Here is a 15,852-nt window from a genome sequence, read left to right as displayed (position 1 = left end):
CCGGGTCCCGCTGGCGGGGCGCAGTGGGCGGCGGGGGAGCCCCCAAGGCGTTCCGAGCGCTCGGGGCGGGGGCGCTGGCAGCTGCCCGCAGAGCGCGGAGAGGGCGGCGGGGACTTCCCAGAGGAGACTCCGAGGCCTGGCGAAGGTCACCCGGCTCCGTCCCCGGTTGGACCCTTACAAGAGAGAGATTGCGCGCTCGAATTCTGGCCTAGGCGGAGGTGGGAGGTAAGGGAGGTTGAGTTTTAGCCTCCGGTTCAAAATGTAGTGCATTTTTCGGGGTCTCAGATTTTGTTACACTGGACACCCCCTCCCGGTTTGCACCAGCTCTGGGCCTGCACAACCTCCGTGTCATAAAAACAAATTTAAGACCCTTTGGGTTAGCAGGACCACTGTCTTTCTCCTCTCACTGCCTGTCTCATTTCTCCAGCCGTACGACTGAGTCATCTTCCAGCAGCAGCCTTGTTCCTGGCCAGGTGCAAATCCTGCCTGCAAGCAGCAGTGCTTAAAGCCAGCTTTCCTTTCTAAATAATTGTAGGACTGAAGTTGGCCACCTTTAAAGATTACATTTGCTCTTCTCACTCATTAAAATATGTTCCTGTCTTCTTTTTCTTTCTTTCTTTCTTTCTTTCTTTCTTTCTTTCTTTCTTTCTTTCTTTCTTTCTTTCTTTCTTTCTCTCTCTCTCTTTCTTTCTTTCTTTTTCTTTCTTTTTTTCTTCTTTCTTTTTCTTTCTTCTTTCTTTCCTTCTTCCACTCATTCTGCATAGGGAAGCATGAGTAATTTCATAATTTCAAGGTAGGCCCAGCAAGGAGAACTGGAAATGAGATAAGCTGTCTCAGGGGAGGTATAGACTCCACCGTAAATATGTAGGTATATACATTTGCCCATTGAAGATGTGCCTTTGGGAAAGTTCTCTATAAATGACATTTCAAAAAATATTTTTTTTGAGCAATCTTTGTCTTATAAAAACGTACCTCCTTGCAGCCCCTGTGTGTATTTTCTCAAAGTAACAGTAACCTAATGCCTTACAGTTCAGTGATTTTCAGCATTTTAATTACAAATCCACTTGGATTTTGACTTTTTCCTTTGTGTTCCATGGGATCTATTTTGTTTACTCTGTTTCCTGCAAGGCTCCCACAGAATCACCATAGGGTATTGTTGGAGCTCAGAAAAAATACTCCAGAATCGGATGTTTTGACATACTGAGTGCTTCAAAAGCAACCCTCTGAAGCAGGGTCTCTTTCAGACATGTTCTGCTACCATTCTCTATCCTGTCCCCTGTTCCCCTAGATATGCCATAGAAATCAGAATACACCTTCCCCAAGTCAGGTTATAGAAACTAGAACTCCTCTTTCCTAAAGCAGTTTTAAAGCCTAGAAATACTGATCTAACCTTCCTTCTTCCTGTGTAGGAGAGGGTCCTGAAGAAATTCTCTGTCCTACCTTTTGATAACAGCTCTTATGACCCTCATTCCAGAAGAGGTCCTGTCCCATACCTGTTTGGAAGGAATGCTACACAAATAGGCTAGAAGAAGAATCAACATAAAATAATGACTCTGCTTTAAGAGAAATCAGAAAATTGTTTATTCTGGACCAAATAGCGGTGACCATGGTCCCAGTACCTGGATTCAAATTACCTCGAGTGACACCTTCCACTGTGAAAGAGATTGCTTGAACTTTTATAGCCGCAGAACCAAGAAAGTCATAAATCAATATATTCAGTAAGTATTTTGGCAGAACATTAGTTCGGCAGGCCACAGCAAGCAGGAAAGTCTTTTCTATAAATTTCAGATGCTATCTTTTGCATTCTTAACTTTAGGGTGGATGGAAGCTACAGGTCCTGAGCTTAGCAACATATTTCAAGAGTTTTGCCAGATACAGATGCTGCAAATAAATGGCTATTAAAAGGACTAAGATAGCCCAAGAAAATTTCTCGGCCACAGTTAAGCAGTCTGCAGGATGTTTAGTATGGATATGACTTCTTCAGAGAACTTCAGTTTACATTCTCCTTTTGTCCATCTAATGTAAGGTATGTGTGCTGCCGAAACAAGCATGGTCTGTCTAATGCAAGGTGATGAGAACCATAGTTTACTGGAATGACAGTTTGCTAAAAGCTGCATGGGAGTCAGTAGATTTAGAAGTTGGGTATAATCCATTTTCAAAACCATCCCCACTAGACTAGAATGTTTAGTCCCCACTAAAGCTGCATGGGAGTCAGTAGATTTAGAAGTTGCGTATAATCCATTTTCAAAACCATCCCCACTAGTCATATGCAAATGGCTGCCAACTTCCTCAAGCCTCAGGTTTGAGGAGTGTCTGAGGATGCAGATGTAACCACTGCCTCCTTAACTATGTTTGCTCCTCCTACTAGGCAGTTTCTATCACCTCTCTGATCCCCTTTTCTAGGATCTGTCCAGAGGTAAGACAGAAGCATATCCACTTAGGAAATGACCACTCTTAAATGTGTGTAATGTTTTCTTACGTCGTCAAAATTCCTCAAGGATAGCGGTATCTCTCTCAGGTATAGTATTATTTTCGATGATAAGTTATCTATGGTTTAGATAGTTGTCCTGCAGTGGGCCATAGGTTAAGGGCTGGGTTGCTAATCTGTGGCACTACTGAGAGGTGGGGGAACCTCTAAGATATGGAACTTAGTGGGCAGACATTGGGTCACTGGCTGTGGGGATGTTAGGGCCCTAGCTTCATCCTCTTTTCCTTTGCTTCCTCTGCCACACACTTCGATGCTGAGGTACAGCTTCATCATAGGCTCAGAGGCAACACGTCAACCAGCCATGGACTGAAACCTTCAAAACAGCCAAATAAACTTCCCTTCTTATAAGTTGATTATCTCTGGTATTTTGTTATACTAAGGCAGAGCAGACCAACATGTTACTTTACATAATTTCTCCATAGATGACTCCCAAATTCAAGTTCAACCCTCATGTCTCCTGAGCAATAGGAAAGGTTGCCATTAGGGACACTTCAGTGTCCCTAAATCTAAACTCATTCTTTTCCCTTCCATTCCAGATTCAACTGTCTTAAACAATTAGGAAAATGTATTATTCCATGTAACAAGAAAACTGGGGACTGATCAGCTCTACAGTTAGTTCATTTAAGACCTCCATAACATAATCAAGAACCTAGATTTTTCACCAGGTAAGGTACTGCGTGCCTACAATACCAGTTACTTGAGAGGTTGAGGCAGGAGAATCACAAGTTGAGGCCAACCTGGGCAACTTGGTAAGATCCTGTCTGAAAATAAATAAATAAATATGTAAGGCTGAGGATGTAGCTCAGTGGTGGAACACTTGCCTAGGACCCTTGTTCAATTCCCAGTACCACAAATAAAAACAAATTTTGCTATCTTTTCATTCTAGTATCTTTAGGATGGTGTCCTCATAATGCAAAATGGCTGCCAGGATGCCAGCTGACACACACAACTTCCAGTAGAAGTAGAGACACTTTCTTCTTCCCATGTGTCTCTCTTTTCTTCTTTCTTTCTTTCTTTCTTTCTTTCTTTCTTTCTTTCGCTTGCTTGCTTGCTTGCTTGCTTTTTTTCGTTGATTTTTTTTGTGCAGGCTAGCCTTGAACTCACTTATGTAGCCCAGGCTGACCTCAAGCTCACAGCGATCCTCCTGCCTCAGCCTCCCGAGTGCTGGGATGCAGGCATGTACCACCACACACAGCGTTCTCGTGTCTCTTTCTATCAGCAAACAAAACCTTTATCAGAAGCCCTGAAGTGGACTTCCCACAGTTTCACACACTGTCACTAGCGCTGACATAATATAACAGCTCTGCTTTGAAGCAAATAGGAAAATCATTTATTCTGAGCCAAATATGAGATGTCCATGGCCTAACAACATAGACTCAAGTTAGCTTGAAAGATATGTTCTGTATGGAAGAGGCTACATGAACTTTTATAGTTACAAAGAAGGTTATGAATCAGTGCATTTAACAAAAATGTTGGTGGGGCATTTGGTAGGCAGGCTACAGAAAAATGGGGAAATCATTTTTACAGGTTTCGGCTGTTATTTTATAGCATTCTTAGCTATAAGGTTAATGGAAGCTAAAAGTCTACTAAGCTTAGTAATGTATCCCTACAGATTTACCTAATAATTACAAGAATTTTAGGTCACATATAAAGGCTCAAAGTAAATGGCTATTTTTCCAAAAGGTTTGAGGCAGCCCAAGATACTTTTGGTTCTCAGTATTCCGTTTCTCCACAATCACAATATTCTGCTGTACTGAGATCAGTCTGTAGAGTCTTTGTACAGACTCGGCTTCTTCAGAGAACTTCAGCTTCATACTAGCAAGTGTAAGAAACTATCGTGAATGGCTTAACTGGATTAAAATTCAGCTGTGTGGGCAGAAATTGGACTTCCCTGCCTAAGCATGAAGAGGTGGGTGAATACCAGCGTAACACTGGAAGGAGTGAAGACAGACTGAACACTGGGAGAATGAACAGTGGTGTTTGGTACAGATGACAGCATGGTAAATATATCAGTCAAGATGAGCTAGGGTTAGCTGTGGGAACAAGAGATTCCCAAGGCGGCTTACAACCAGGAAATTTTCTTTCTCAAAATAGTGCCCATGTCAATGGCAGGACAGCATGGCTGTCCTTGGGTTGTCTTCATGGCAGGCCCCAGGCTGATGCGTAATCTGTATTCAGAACAGTGTTGACCTCTTCTGGGAGAAAAAAGTGATCCTCGTAAACCACACATGGGCTGGAACTGATACATATTAACCTGCTCGTATTTCTTCACTAGACCAGGTAATACCTGGCCAAGGCCAGTGTCAATGGGATGAAGAGGTATAATCCTTCCCTGAGAGGGACAGCAAAAACTGGTGAGGAACTGTGACCACTAGTACAACTTGCTGCAACTGAAAACCAGAAACTGCCAATTTTGCCCTGTTAATCACTGCTCTGCTCCTTAGGATTCCCAAGGGAACTATGAACAAGAAACAAATTGGGAGAGGAACCAAAAGATCATTTTAATCATGGCTGAGTTAGCACACCAGTAACCTCTGAAACAGAGTCCTGCCAAGAGACTGAATTGAATCACATGGCCTGGGTTTAAGGCTGCAGTGAAACTTTCTAGCACCACCTCTGCCTCAGCAAGTTTAGGACCAGTATGCTTAGGTAGGCCCACCTAAAGACAGAGTGATCAGACTTTAAGCAATAGAGCAGGTTTTTGGTTTTTTTTTCACGACATTGCCCAAGATGGCCTTGAGCTCCTGAGCTCAAAGCAGTCTCCCCATCTCTGCCACCTTAGTAGCTGGGACCACACGTGTGTACCACCACACCCGTGTGTGTTGAATTATAATATCTGGGTTTTGTCCCCAGTTCTGGAAACAGCTCAGGAGTATGAGAGGTGAAAGGAGCATCTTTCATTACTCATAAGAAGAGCCCTTCAACCACACCTGAATTTGTATAGTGAAGTGACTTTTGGAAAGCTCTTATGAAGGACTAGTTACCAGGAGGAATAAACCACAGGTTGAGAGGGTCTGAACTTTCAGTCCAGCTCCACTGCTGGGACAGGAGAGGGCCACCAGTAGCCGGTGATGCAGTCAAACATGCCTGGATAATGAAGCCACCTTAAAACCCCTGATGGACAGTGTGCAGAAAGGTTCTGGGTTGGGGAATACCCTCAGGAGCTGGGAAACAGTCCATGTGGAGGGAGCCTGGAACTTTCACGACGCTCACCCATACCTTGTCCTATGCATATCTTCTTTCCTGAAGGGAATCTTTTGTAAAAACAAACAAAAAACCAGTAAACAAGCAAGGCATGGTGGTGCACACATGTAATCCCAGCACTTTGCAGGCTGAGGCAGGAGGATCACTGTGAGTTTGAGGCCAGCCTGGGCTACAAAGTGAGTTCAAGGCCACCCTGAACTGCCTAGTGAGGCCCTGTCTCAAAAACAAACACACACAGTAAACATAATTGAAGTACTCCGAGTTCCCTGATCCATTCTAGCAAATGATCCAACCCTAGGAGGGGATTGTGGAAATCCCCAATTTACAACCACTGAGTCAGCAGTAGAGGGAGCCCAGATTTGTGATTGGGATCTTAATGGGAACAGTCTCATGGGGCTGAGCCGTGATGCTAGCTCCAGGTAGATAGCACAAGAATTGAATGGTAGGAGACCTAGTTAATGTCTACAGAGAATTTGATAGAGGAGACCCACATATTTGATGTCAGAAGTGTTGTAGGAGTACAGAAAGAGATTATTCCCTTTGCTTGGGCTCTGACTAACCAGATTAATAACTCCTCCTGGTTGTGGGTATAGCTCAGTGGTGGAGTACTTGCCTATCATACACAAGGCCTCAGTTTGATCTCCAGCACTGGAAGAGCCTCCCCACCCACCCACACACATAGAAAAACAAGAGGTCCCTCTTGTGAAAGTAGCTAGTAAGAGGACAGGACAGAGGAGGCTAAGGCCTGTGCACACCTGGAATTAGGAAAAGCCTCTAAAATCTACTCAGCTTTTCAAGAATGGACATGCACAGAATTGAGTTCATCCAGTCAATGACATTTGGATGGTGCAAGCTCAAAATCTATGCAGAACATAATAACTGCCCTCTGAAAAGAAATGACAACCTGTGAGGAGCCATGGTGACAACTGTCTATGCCTGAGCAAAAGAACCTTAAATCTCCCCTTAACCATCCAATCAACTTCTCCCTCTTCTCCCCTGTTATGGTTTGTGTCAGATGTCCCTCCAAAGGGACATGACTGTCCTTATGCAGTCATGGGGCAGGCTTCTAGTGTTTTTGATTGATCCCTGGTCCAATGCTGGGATTATGGGTGTGAGTGCTACATCTGCCCTGGGGCAGGTATCTTGCATACAATGTAAGGGAGGGAAAGAGGCTTGCTCCCCATCCCTTGTTCCTTTGCCATGTTTTGCTGCCCTGAACTGTTGCCCTCTGCCATGTGCCACTGTGTCTTGGAGCCAGCTGAGTATGGACTGAAACCTCCCAAACTGTGAGCTAAATAAACCTTTCCTTCCTTAATTTTGGGTGTTGGGTATTTTGTCCCAGCAACAAAAGTAACCAAGGCATCCCCCTTCCTTCCTATAAATTCCCTCACAATCAACTGACAGAGTTGAGGTCGTTTTTCTTTCTTTCAGCTCCCAGCCTCCTTACAGGTTGACTTTGCAAAACTTTTTCTTTTTGCAAAAACCTAGTGCCAAAGTATTGGCCTCCATGCACACTGGGCAGCAGGCTCTTGCTATGTCCCTTGCTATGTCTCTTTTGTTCCCTCAGTTCATTGGGAAGGTGAGTGCAAAAGTCCCCGCCAAATGTGCATTGTCGATTTGACCCCTTGGCGAGGTCGTTTCCTCATAGTTCTGCTTGTAGGGGGCTCTGGCCATTTTGCACACTCACCATTGCTAAGACTATCACGCCTGACCAATGAATGAATTTGCCCATTGTAGGGTTAAAATTACTGTGTGTACCTTCTGTTTGAAGATTCTCAGCTTTGTGTGATATCACTGGCACAAAATGCAATTTGTATAGAATTCTTTAAAAAAATAAGAATATATGTATAAATAATGTGCTTAAAATATGGATATTTGGGCATGCAAGCCAGAATAATAGAAAGGGTTATTCATATTGCAAATATTCTTTATTTTACACAAGGATTTACTGATAAGATCTTAACAGGTAATTTCCCCTCCTTCTTCTCCTATTCCTCTTCTTCTTCTCCTCCTTCTTCTTATATTAATTTTATTCTATTTTCTGTTTAACCACATAAACTTTTTTTTTTTTCCACAAGCCTTAGGAAATGGGTAGAAATCACAGGGCAATCTCTTCTCCCACCCAAAAAATGTTAGTGTATATCTTAGTATATTTTGCTAAGTGAGAAAAGTGAAATTTACATTAGCAGTGCTCTGCAAGGTTCTTACATAAATCAAGACCTAAACCAGCCTGCAGTGATAGGTTTAGTCCTCTCTTCAGTTGCCAGGACAGTGGCCCTAAGCTGTTGAACAAGACAGGGAAAAGGAGACAGCAAGGGTACCTAGCAGGGAGGAGGAAAAATGCCAGATTCTTTGGAATGGTTTGTTCTTTTTCCTCTTTTCCTGCCCTTCCCTTTCCTTCTCTCTTTCCTTCCTTCCTTCTTTCCTTCCTTTTCTCCTTCCTTCCTTCCTACCTTCCTTCCTCCCTTCTTCCCTTCTTCTCTCCCTCCCTCCCTCCCTTCCTCCCTTCCTCCCTTCCTCCCTCTCTCTGTACCTCTTGGCAGTTGTAATGAGCCAAATTCTCAGTACCAGTCACAGTAGGATTGCAGATAGCACCCACCTGGGTAGCTCAAGTGCCCAGAACTCTTCCATGTTTCCTTGCCTGTACTGGTTAGAAGTCATTCATTTACAAATGACAGAAATACAATTTAAACTAAGGTAAGTTAAAAAGAAAAAAGTATTGGCTCGTAATTCTTGGAAGACTATGGCATAAGTCACAACAAAATCTAGGACTAAAAGACACTTTTGGAATTGACCTTCCCACTTTCTTAATCCCCCCACCTCTTACTCTTCATTGATCCTATCTTTTTGTATAGGAGCTATCTTCCTCCGTATGGCAGGCAAGATGGCCCCATTTACATTTTACCTTTTTTTATCTTTTTGAGACAGGGTTTCGCTATGCAGTTCAGACTGGCTGTGAACTGACTTGGTAGCTCAGGCTGGCCTCAAGCTTGCAGGGATCTTCCTGCCTCAGCCTCACAAATGCCGGCATTACAGCACTTGTGTTATGGTTTGTGTCTGTCCCTCAAAGCCTCATGATTGATGCATGGTCCAATGTTGGGACTGTGGGTGTGAGTGCTGCACCCGCCCTGGGGCAGGTAGTTTGCATACAATATAAGGAAGGGAAAGAAACTTGCTCTTCCCATCTGCTCCTTCCTTTTTGCTCTTGCTGCTTTTACTGTCTTCCACAATGAACTGTTACTCTCTGCCATGTGCCACTCTGCCTTGGAGCCAGCCAAGTATGGACTGAAACCTCCACAAACTGTGAACTAAATAAATCTGTCCTCCCTTAATTCTGGGCATCAGATATTTTGTCTCAATGAGAGAAAAGTAACTAAGACAAGGCGTATGCCACCACACGTAGCCTACATTCTTCTTTTTTCCCTACAGTGCTAGGGTTTGAACCCAGGGTTTGATACTAATCAAGCCCTCTACCACGGAGTTACACTCCTATCCCTAGGTAGACCCTTTTGATTGGCCTAGCTCAAGTCACATGCCTACCCCTGGACCAGGCATTGTGGCCATGGGTACAAAGTAGCTTAATGGGCTAGACCCTGGGGCTGAGACGTGAGGGTGGTATAATTAGCAGCCATGCCAAATCTCATAATTCTGTGCATCTAGAAAATTTCTTCAGGAAATATCTACCGCATTCTCCTTTCTAATGCTGTGACTCCCAGTAAATATTTCATATAGTCCCATTGAACAGTCTGGGCTTTACTTCATGTTTCTGCTTAGTTCTGCTCTTGATATTCTACAGTGACCACTGCTTGCCCTCTGTAGAGACCCCTGCTCCATGGTTTCCCTGGACTGCCACCTAAACCTGCTATCACTTAGCTGGACTGTTGTTGGCCGCTTTGCTGCACAGGCCACTGCTTGTGGTAATTTTCCTTCCTGGACCTTGTCTCTGTGGTCTCTTTGGAGAAGTGCCTGAGAGTTTTTGAGGTACTGTGATAAGAAATAGTGAATACAATTGTGTATTCATGAATTCTAAAGGCTCCCCAGGAGGACGCACATGGGAACTAAATTCAAGCATGAGACGCAGTCACAAAGCTGTGCATCTGATCTCACGTGTTCTCCAGGAGGAAGACAAGAGTCTATTTGTACAAGTGTCCATACCATGCTCAGGGGATCTGTGACTGCCTCCAAGAGAGGACTAAAAATCAGAGCAAAAGTTTCCTAGGGGCTAACAGTAACACAGTTCTTGCTTTTTCCTCTGAAAGCACAGGGGCAGCTCCTTTTTTTTCTGTTTGCCATTGTATCAGATGGATCACAGTATGATAAACCATGCTGGGAAGATAGCCAGATGCACAAAGCTGCTCCACTTGTTTTACTTTGTTCAAGCTACCCTTACAAATCCTACAAACTGGGTAGCTTATATACCACAGAAGTTCATTTCTCATAGTTCTAGAGTCTGGGAAGTCCAAGATTAAGGCATTGGCATATTCATTGTCTGATGAGGGCTTATTTCCTGGCTTATTGATGGGAACTTCTTGAGGTGTCCTCATGTACCAGAAACAGCAAGGCAGATCTAGTGCTTTATTTATTTATAGCATTTTATTTATTTCACATTTTTATTAGCTTATTAGCATTTTATTTATTTCACATTTTTATAAGTACATATTTTCCATACGTAGCACTCACATTAGTGCATCTTTTATAGAGGCACTTATTCATCAGGACTCTGTCCCCATGACCTAATCATATCTCAGAAGTCCTGTTTCCCAATACCATCACATTGGTGATTCGGTTTCAATATATGAATTTACAGGAGACACAAACATTCAGACTGTAGTGCTACCCCATCGTCCAACTATAACAACTTCATATGCCTTCCAAATATGTCAGGGGAGAAAATAACAGATTTCTCACAAATTTGACAGAGCTGTCAAAAGCACACAAAAATTAGCTGTGTGAATCACAAAGCACGTTGGGTTCTGTTTTATGAAATTGCCACATTGTTCATCCAGATAGGAAATAAAAGCTAAGAAAAACTCTGAGGACCACCTCATGGGTATTTAGGCCATTACTACATCCAAGTAGCCCATGGTCGCTTGTAATTATACAGCTGAGTAGTGATGGCTCTCAGACGTGTCAGAGAATCAAGTCTTTACATGCAGCCTAAAACTGTCCCTCTCCCTGATCTCTATAAAATGTGCAGGATGGCCATGGGAAGCAGCTAGATCTGAACAGGGTTAGTTTTCAGACCCATCAGGCTAACAAGTCCTCCAGCCCTGAGGCTGGATTTGCCTGCTCAAACCACACCCCTCCCTTTGCTCTCAGGAGTCTGCTCTTAAATTTGCCTTCTTAACGCTCCAGCTCCGTACTTACTGCAGCTCATACACAGCTCATGTCCATCTTAGACATGCTTATACACAAATTGTGGATATGGCTTGAGTTCTTTTCTTAGGAGTTTCTTAACAGTCAAGTTAAAACAGAGAATGCAAAAGAAAGATGAGAAGGGTGCCATCTCACTATCCTCCTGCAAATTCTAAGTCCCAGGGTCATCCCAGTGGGAATTCCACTGGGTGAGAATGTAGCCACTGTCATCCCCTGGAATAGGTGAGAATGTAGCCACTGATCCCCTAATCCATCTTCTGGAATGGTTGTTCAGTGAGGTCAATGGTGGTCAAACATATGTGCGCTTTTCTCATTGATGTCTCCCATTCTGCAGCCCTATGGCTTTGTTTTCTTCAGAGGGTCACATAATTAAAGAAGTAGGACTGTTTCATAGGTTGACAGCCACAGCCACTCTTTTATTTTCCTCTTGTATTATCCTCAATAAAATTGGAGCAGATAGGGTCTCACCAAGGATTTGAACAGAGTAAGAGAAAGGTGTGGAAGGAATGAGTCCTGAGGTAGGAACTGAATACACCAAAGAGGATTAGAAGAACCTAATCTGGAGACAGTGTGAGGATGGTGCCGTACCGCTTCAACTCAGGAGCATGGATCTGACTCCGCAAGTGAAAGGGAACAGGAATCTTTTTAACTGTTAGCATTTATAGCATATGTAAAAGCAAAATACTTGACAAAAGAACACAGATGTAAAAGTAATTTTCAATGCACTGTTGAAAAGTCCTTAATACTACATGAGAAGCAGTATTACATTATTTGCATGTAATCTTACATTAATTTAAAAAGTGTAAGGTCAATATTTTTTTTAATCAGATTTTATTGGTACATTTTAGATAAACACAATGATCATATTCATCACAGAGAATTTATATAACTGTGAGTTTGAGGCAAATGACTTATTTTTTCCCCATTCTCTTACCCTCCCTTCAATCCCTCCTCCCTTCCCCATTTACAAAAGCTTTGTTTCCATGTTTTCCTTCTTTTCTCCTTTTTGTTACTTTTCCCTTCTTCCCTTCCCCCTCCTCTCTCCCTTGTTCCTCTCTCCAGTTGAACATTTTCTTCCTATTTCACAATACCTATTATACATTTTGGTCCTTGTTTACACCTTTGGTTTCTTACACCAGAGAAACAATGTGGTATTTACACATGTGTATCCAATTTACTTCACTCAAGAGTATGGACCCAAGGTACATCCATTTTCCTAGAAATGTCTCAGGTGTACCCTTCTTTCTGGCAGAGCAGGACTCCATTTTTTAAAAAAACCCCACGTCTTCTTTATCCATTCACCAGCTGATGGGCACTTAGGTTGTTTCCAAGATTTGGCTATTACAAACTGTGCCACTGTAAACATAGGTGTTCAAGGAATTTTTTTAAGATGGTAATTTCAACAGTGGGAGCCAGGCATGGTGGCACATGCCTATAATGCCAGTACTCAATAGGCTGAGGTAGGAGGATCACTGTGAGTTTGAGGCAAGCCTGGACTACAAAATGAGTTCAAGGCTAGCCTGAACTGCATAGTGAAACCCTGTCTCAAAGACAAAAAAAAAAAAAAAAAAAGGTGTGTGTGAGGGAGTAAATCACTTTCAATAACTTGATTTTAAAGTGACCTGCCAACAAAGAATCAGTCCTGAACCTACTGAACTACATCCCTGATGAGAAGCAAGTTGGCTGTGTCATACTCATCACTTGGAAAAACTACTAGGAAACTGGCTCTTCTCCCCTTTGCCTGGGAAGTGGACAGCATAGCATTGGTGACTGATATTGATTTTGTCCTGTCTTGCTGAAGTCTTCATTTTGTTTGTTTTTAATCCTAAAGCCAGCTGAGAGCTCCTTGGAATAGTTGTCAGACAGTTTAGTTATGTTTAGCAGAAGAGATTTTACTATATATAGCATAGATTAGGCAGACTATATGTATATAATATATACAATTTGTACTATATATTGAATTAATTCCTATCTATCTATCTATCTATCTATCTATCTATCTACCTACCTACCTATCTATGTTCATTCAGTGGGAAAAAGAACACTGAACTACAATATTCAAGTTTTTGCCATCTAGCATTGCTAGCCAGCTAGCGTATGACATTAGGAAAATCACTTAACTTCACTAGCCTCATCTGCAAAATTAAGGATTTTAAACTAGATATCCTCTAGGGGAGCTCTAAAATGCTATAATTCTATAGTCTTATGGGAAACTCATACACACACCTGGGGCCAAGAGCAAAATAGCTGAACCGAGCCAAATACCAAAAGGGAACAAGCCCAAGACGGTGAAAGCCAGAGGTACAGCTGTTTTCCGGGAGAGTGCACGGTGACTAAGCACAGAGACACTGACAGATATAGCTGGGAAAACAAGTTAGTCATGGGTTCACTAAATGTGCCTTTCAGTTTAGTTTTGGGGTACATCTAAATGTTCCCTATGACTTGCTTTTCTTGGGGGAAAGAGTGGCCTGTTATATCCACAGGGAATATATATTCTACTTAAGCAGTAAAGTTGTAGACAGAGGCTGTGAACACCATAACCAAACAGTATATCACTAGCAGAAAGGATTATAGGTTTTGTTTTTTTGTGGTACTGAGGATCAAACCAGGCCTCACACATGCTAATCAAGCACTCTACCACTGAGCTATACTCTTAGTTCAATATTATGTTGTTGTAGCTATTCTGGGTAGTATCAAAATATAGCCTAAAAGTTGCTGGCTACCTCTTGGCCTTGCTCGATCTATTATGGTATTCCTCCTGCTCGTAAGATATGATCTGTACGCTCTGTTGATGGCACACAGCTTAGATTCCTGATGCTGTCTTAGCTGTCTGTAAGCACAGGAGAGAGGCCCTGGCTTGTAGGAGATAAGGCTTGGTCTAGGACTGAGCAATATGTGTCATATTTCCAGAAATTACAGAGAAACTATCAGACATCTAAGAAGTCTTTCTAGAAGCCGTTGTCTTCCGGGGACAGTTCCTGTGTGCGTACCAAGACTATGTCCCATTGCAAGAGCCTGAGAGCTAAAGTACCCTACAACAATCTCTTACTCTCAGTTGAGCTCAATATATCATGACTTCAACTTCCTGGGGAACAAGTACCTCATATCTTAAGCCTTCTGGGGGTGACTGACAATATTATTTTTCCTAGGTATATAGTCAACTTGATAAGCAAGACCAGATCTGTCAAAGGGAAACTGCAATAACATTGATTTCCATTATATTAGAGAATGTGGCTTAGATGTGAGGGTCCAATTATTAGCGCTGAATCTCAAAGTTAGATGGACTTACCATCTGCTCAGGGAAAGTACTGAATTTCTGTGTGGCTCTTCCATGCAAGAAGGACCTTCACAAAACACACAAGATCAGACAGCCTGTTGACTGTAATAGACCCACTCCCAACAGAGGAGAGAGAAGGGATCCTGCTGCGCCTATGACCAGTGCCTCTCTCCAAATACACCAATCAGGTAAGTTATTTTGCTTCCCACTATCATGCTAATAGTATGGTTTTAAAACACAGAAGAGCGTTTATACAGGAGAGGAAGCGCTGCCCTCTACAACCAGTCCTTCTCATGAACATTGTCTTCCATCTTTTTCTAGGCTTTCAGGGAGGCCTGCAGTTTTAGCAGTGAAACAGTACATTTTGCCCCTTTTTAAACCACCTCTAGGACAAAACAAATGGAGCACTTCTACTACCAGGCAAAAAGCTGCCTGTTGGAGGTCCAGTAGACAGGAAATCTTTGTCTTGCTGCCTTCTGACTCTGTCCCCTTCTTCCTTTAGGAGGAACATGGCTGGTGAACAGTGTGGTGATGGTAACTCTTACTTAATAATTAGTTGATTGCTACTGGATTCATATCCTAGGAATTTTGTGCTAAGGAAAACCAAAGAGTAGGGTAAGATCTTAGGACACTATCCAAGAATATGGAATCCAACATGCCAACTGAGAAAATGAAGGGACTTGCTTATTTTTGGTCCAGTCTTCTTTTGGATGCTACAGCAGAAAGTAAGACTCGTTTTTAAAATTAGCTGTATAGATTTTAGATTTGCAAAAAAAATAAAAATTATGTTTTTCAGACAGTGAAGAAAGCTTTCATAAAAACCTCATATCCTGTTTCCCTCATTAACACTTTATTTGGGTAGAGTTTATCTGTTATAACTAATGAACTAACATTAATATTAGTTCACTATTATCACTGTTATACATTATTATTAGCCAAAGTCTCTACCTTATTCAGATTTTTTAGTTTTTACTAGATGTTCTTGTTCCAGGATGTTATCCATGATATCACACTACATGTACTCCTCCGATTTCCTTGTGATCCACTTGGCCATGACATTTTCTCACACTTACCTTGCTTTGGTGACCTTGATAGTTTTGTTGTTGTTATTTTGTGATAGGGTCTCACTACATTACACAGTCTGGCATCAAACTAACAATCCTTTTGCCTCTCAGCCTTCCTAGTAGCTGGGATTATAGGCAGGTATCACCATGTCCAGCTCTGCTAGGTATCAATCAACTGTTTTACCTTGATTAAACAAATAAATTTTAAAACTTATATTAGTTTCCTCTTGTTGTTGTAATATGTACTAGCTTGCAATTGCTCCTATAACAAATTACCTCATTGCAACTTAAAATGAAATAATAGCTCTGGAGGTCAGAAGTCTAGAAATGGTTTTTCTGGTGCTAAAATGAAGGGCTGGCAGGGTTGGAGAATCCAATTTTTGTCTTTTTCATCTTATAAAGACTCTGCATTCCTTGGTTTGTGGCCCCTTCCAGTAATGGCA

The 15,852-nt window shown here is 42.3% G+C and overlaps 1 long non-coding RNA gene across 4 annotated transcripts; it reads left to right on the top strand.

The window, feature by feature from the left end:
* The first annotated feature begins 44 nt into the window (after positions 1 to 44).
* Positions 45 to 15,575, top strand: LOC102009650. Of its 4 annotated transcripts, none has more exons than XR_001232068.1 (6): positions 45 to 225; positions 1,410 to 1,718; positions 1,817 to 2,026; positions 2,404 to 2,518; positions 3,025 to 3,153; positions 14,407 to 15,575. It is a non-coding gene; the product is annotated as an uncharacterized LOC102009650 (long non-coding RNA). The 4 variants fall into 4 exon arrangements; XR_264772.2 differs by having other exon boundaries at positions 14,218 to 15,575; XR_001232067.1 differs by lacking the exons at positions 3,025 to 3,153; positions 14,407 to 15,575 and adding an exon at positions 2,753 to 2,828.
* Positions 15,576 to 15,852: the final 277 nt, after the last annotated feature.

The sequence above is a fragment of the Chinchilla lanigera genome, unplaced genomic scaffold (assembly GCF_000276665.1).
Source record: "Chinchilla lanigera isolate Chin_1 unplaced genomic scaffold, ChiLan1.0 scaffold00136, whole genome shotgun sequence".
NCBI classification, from domain to species: Eukaryota; Metazoa; Chordata; class Mammalia; order Rodentia; family Chinchillidae; genus Chinchilla; species Chinchilla lanigera.
Note: the sequence above shows the minus strand (reverse complement) of the source record. Positions and strands in the feature narration are given on the sequence as shown.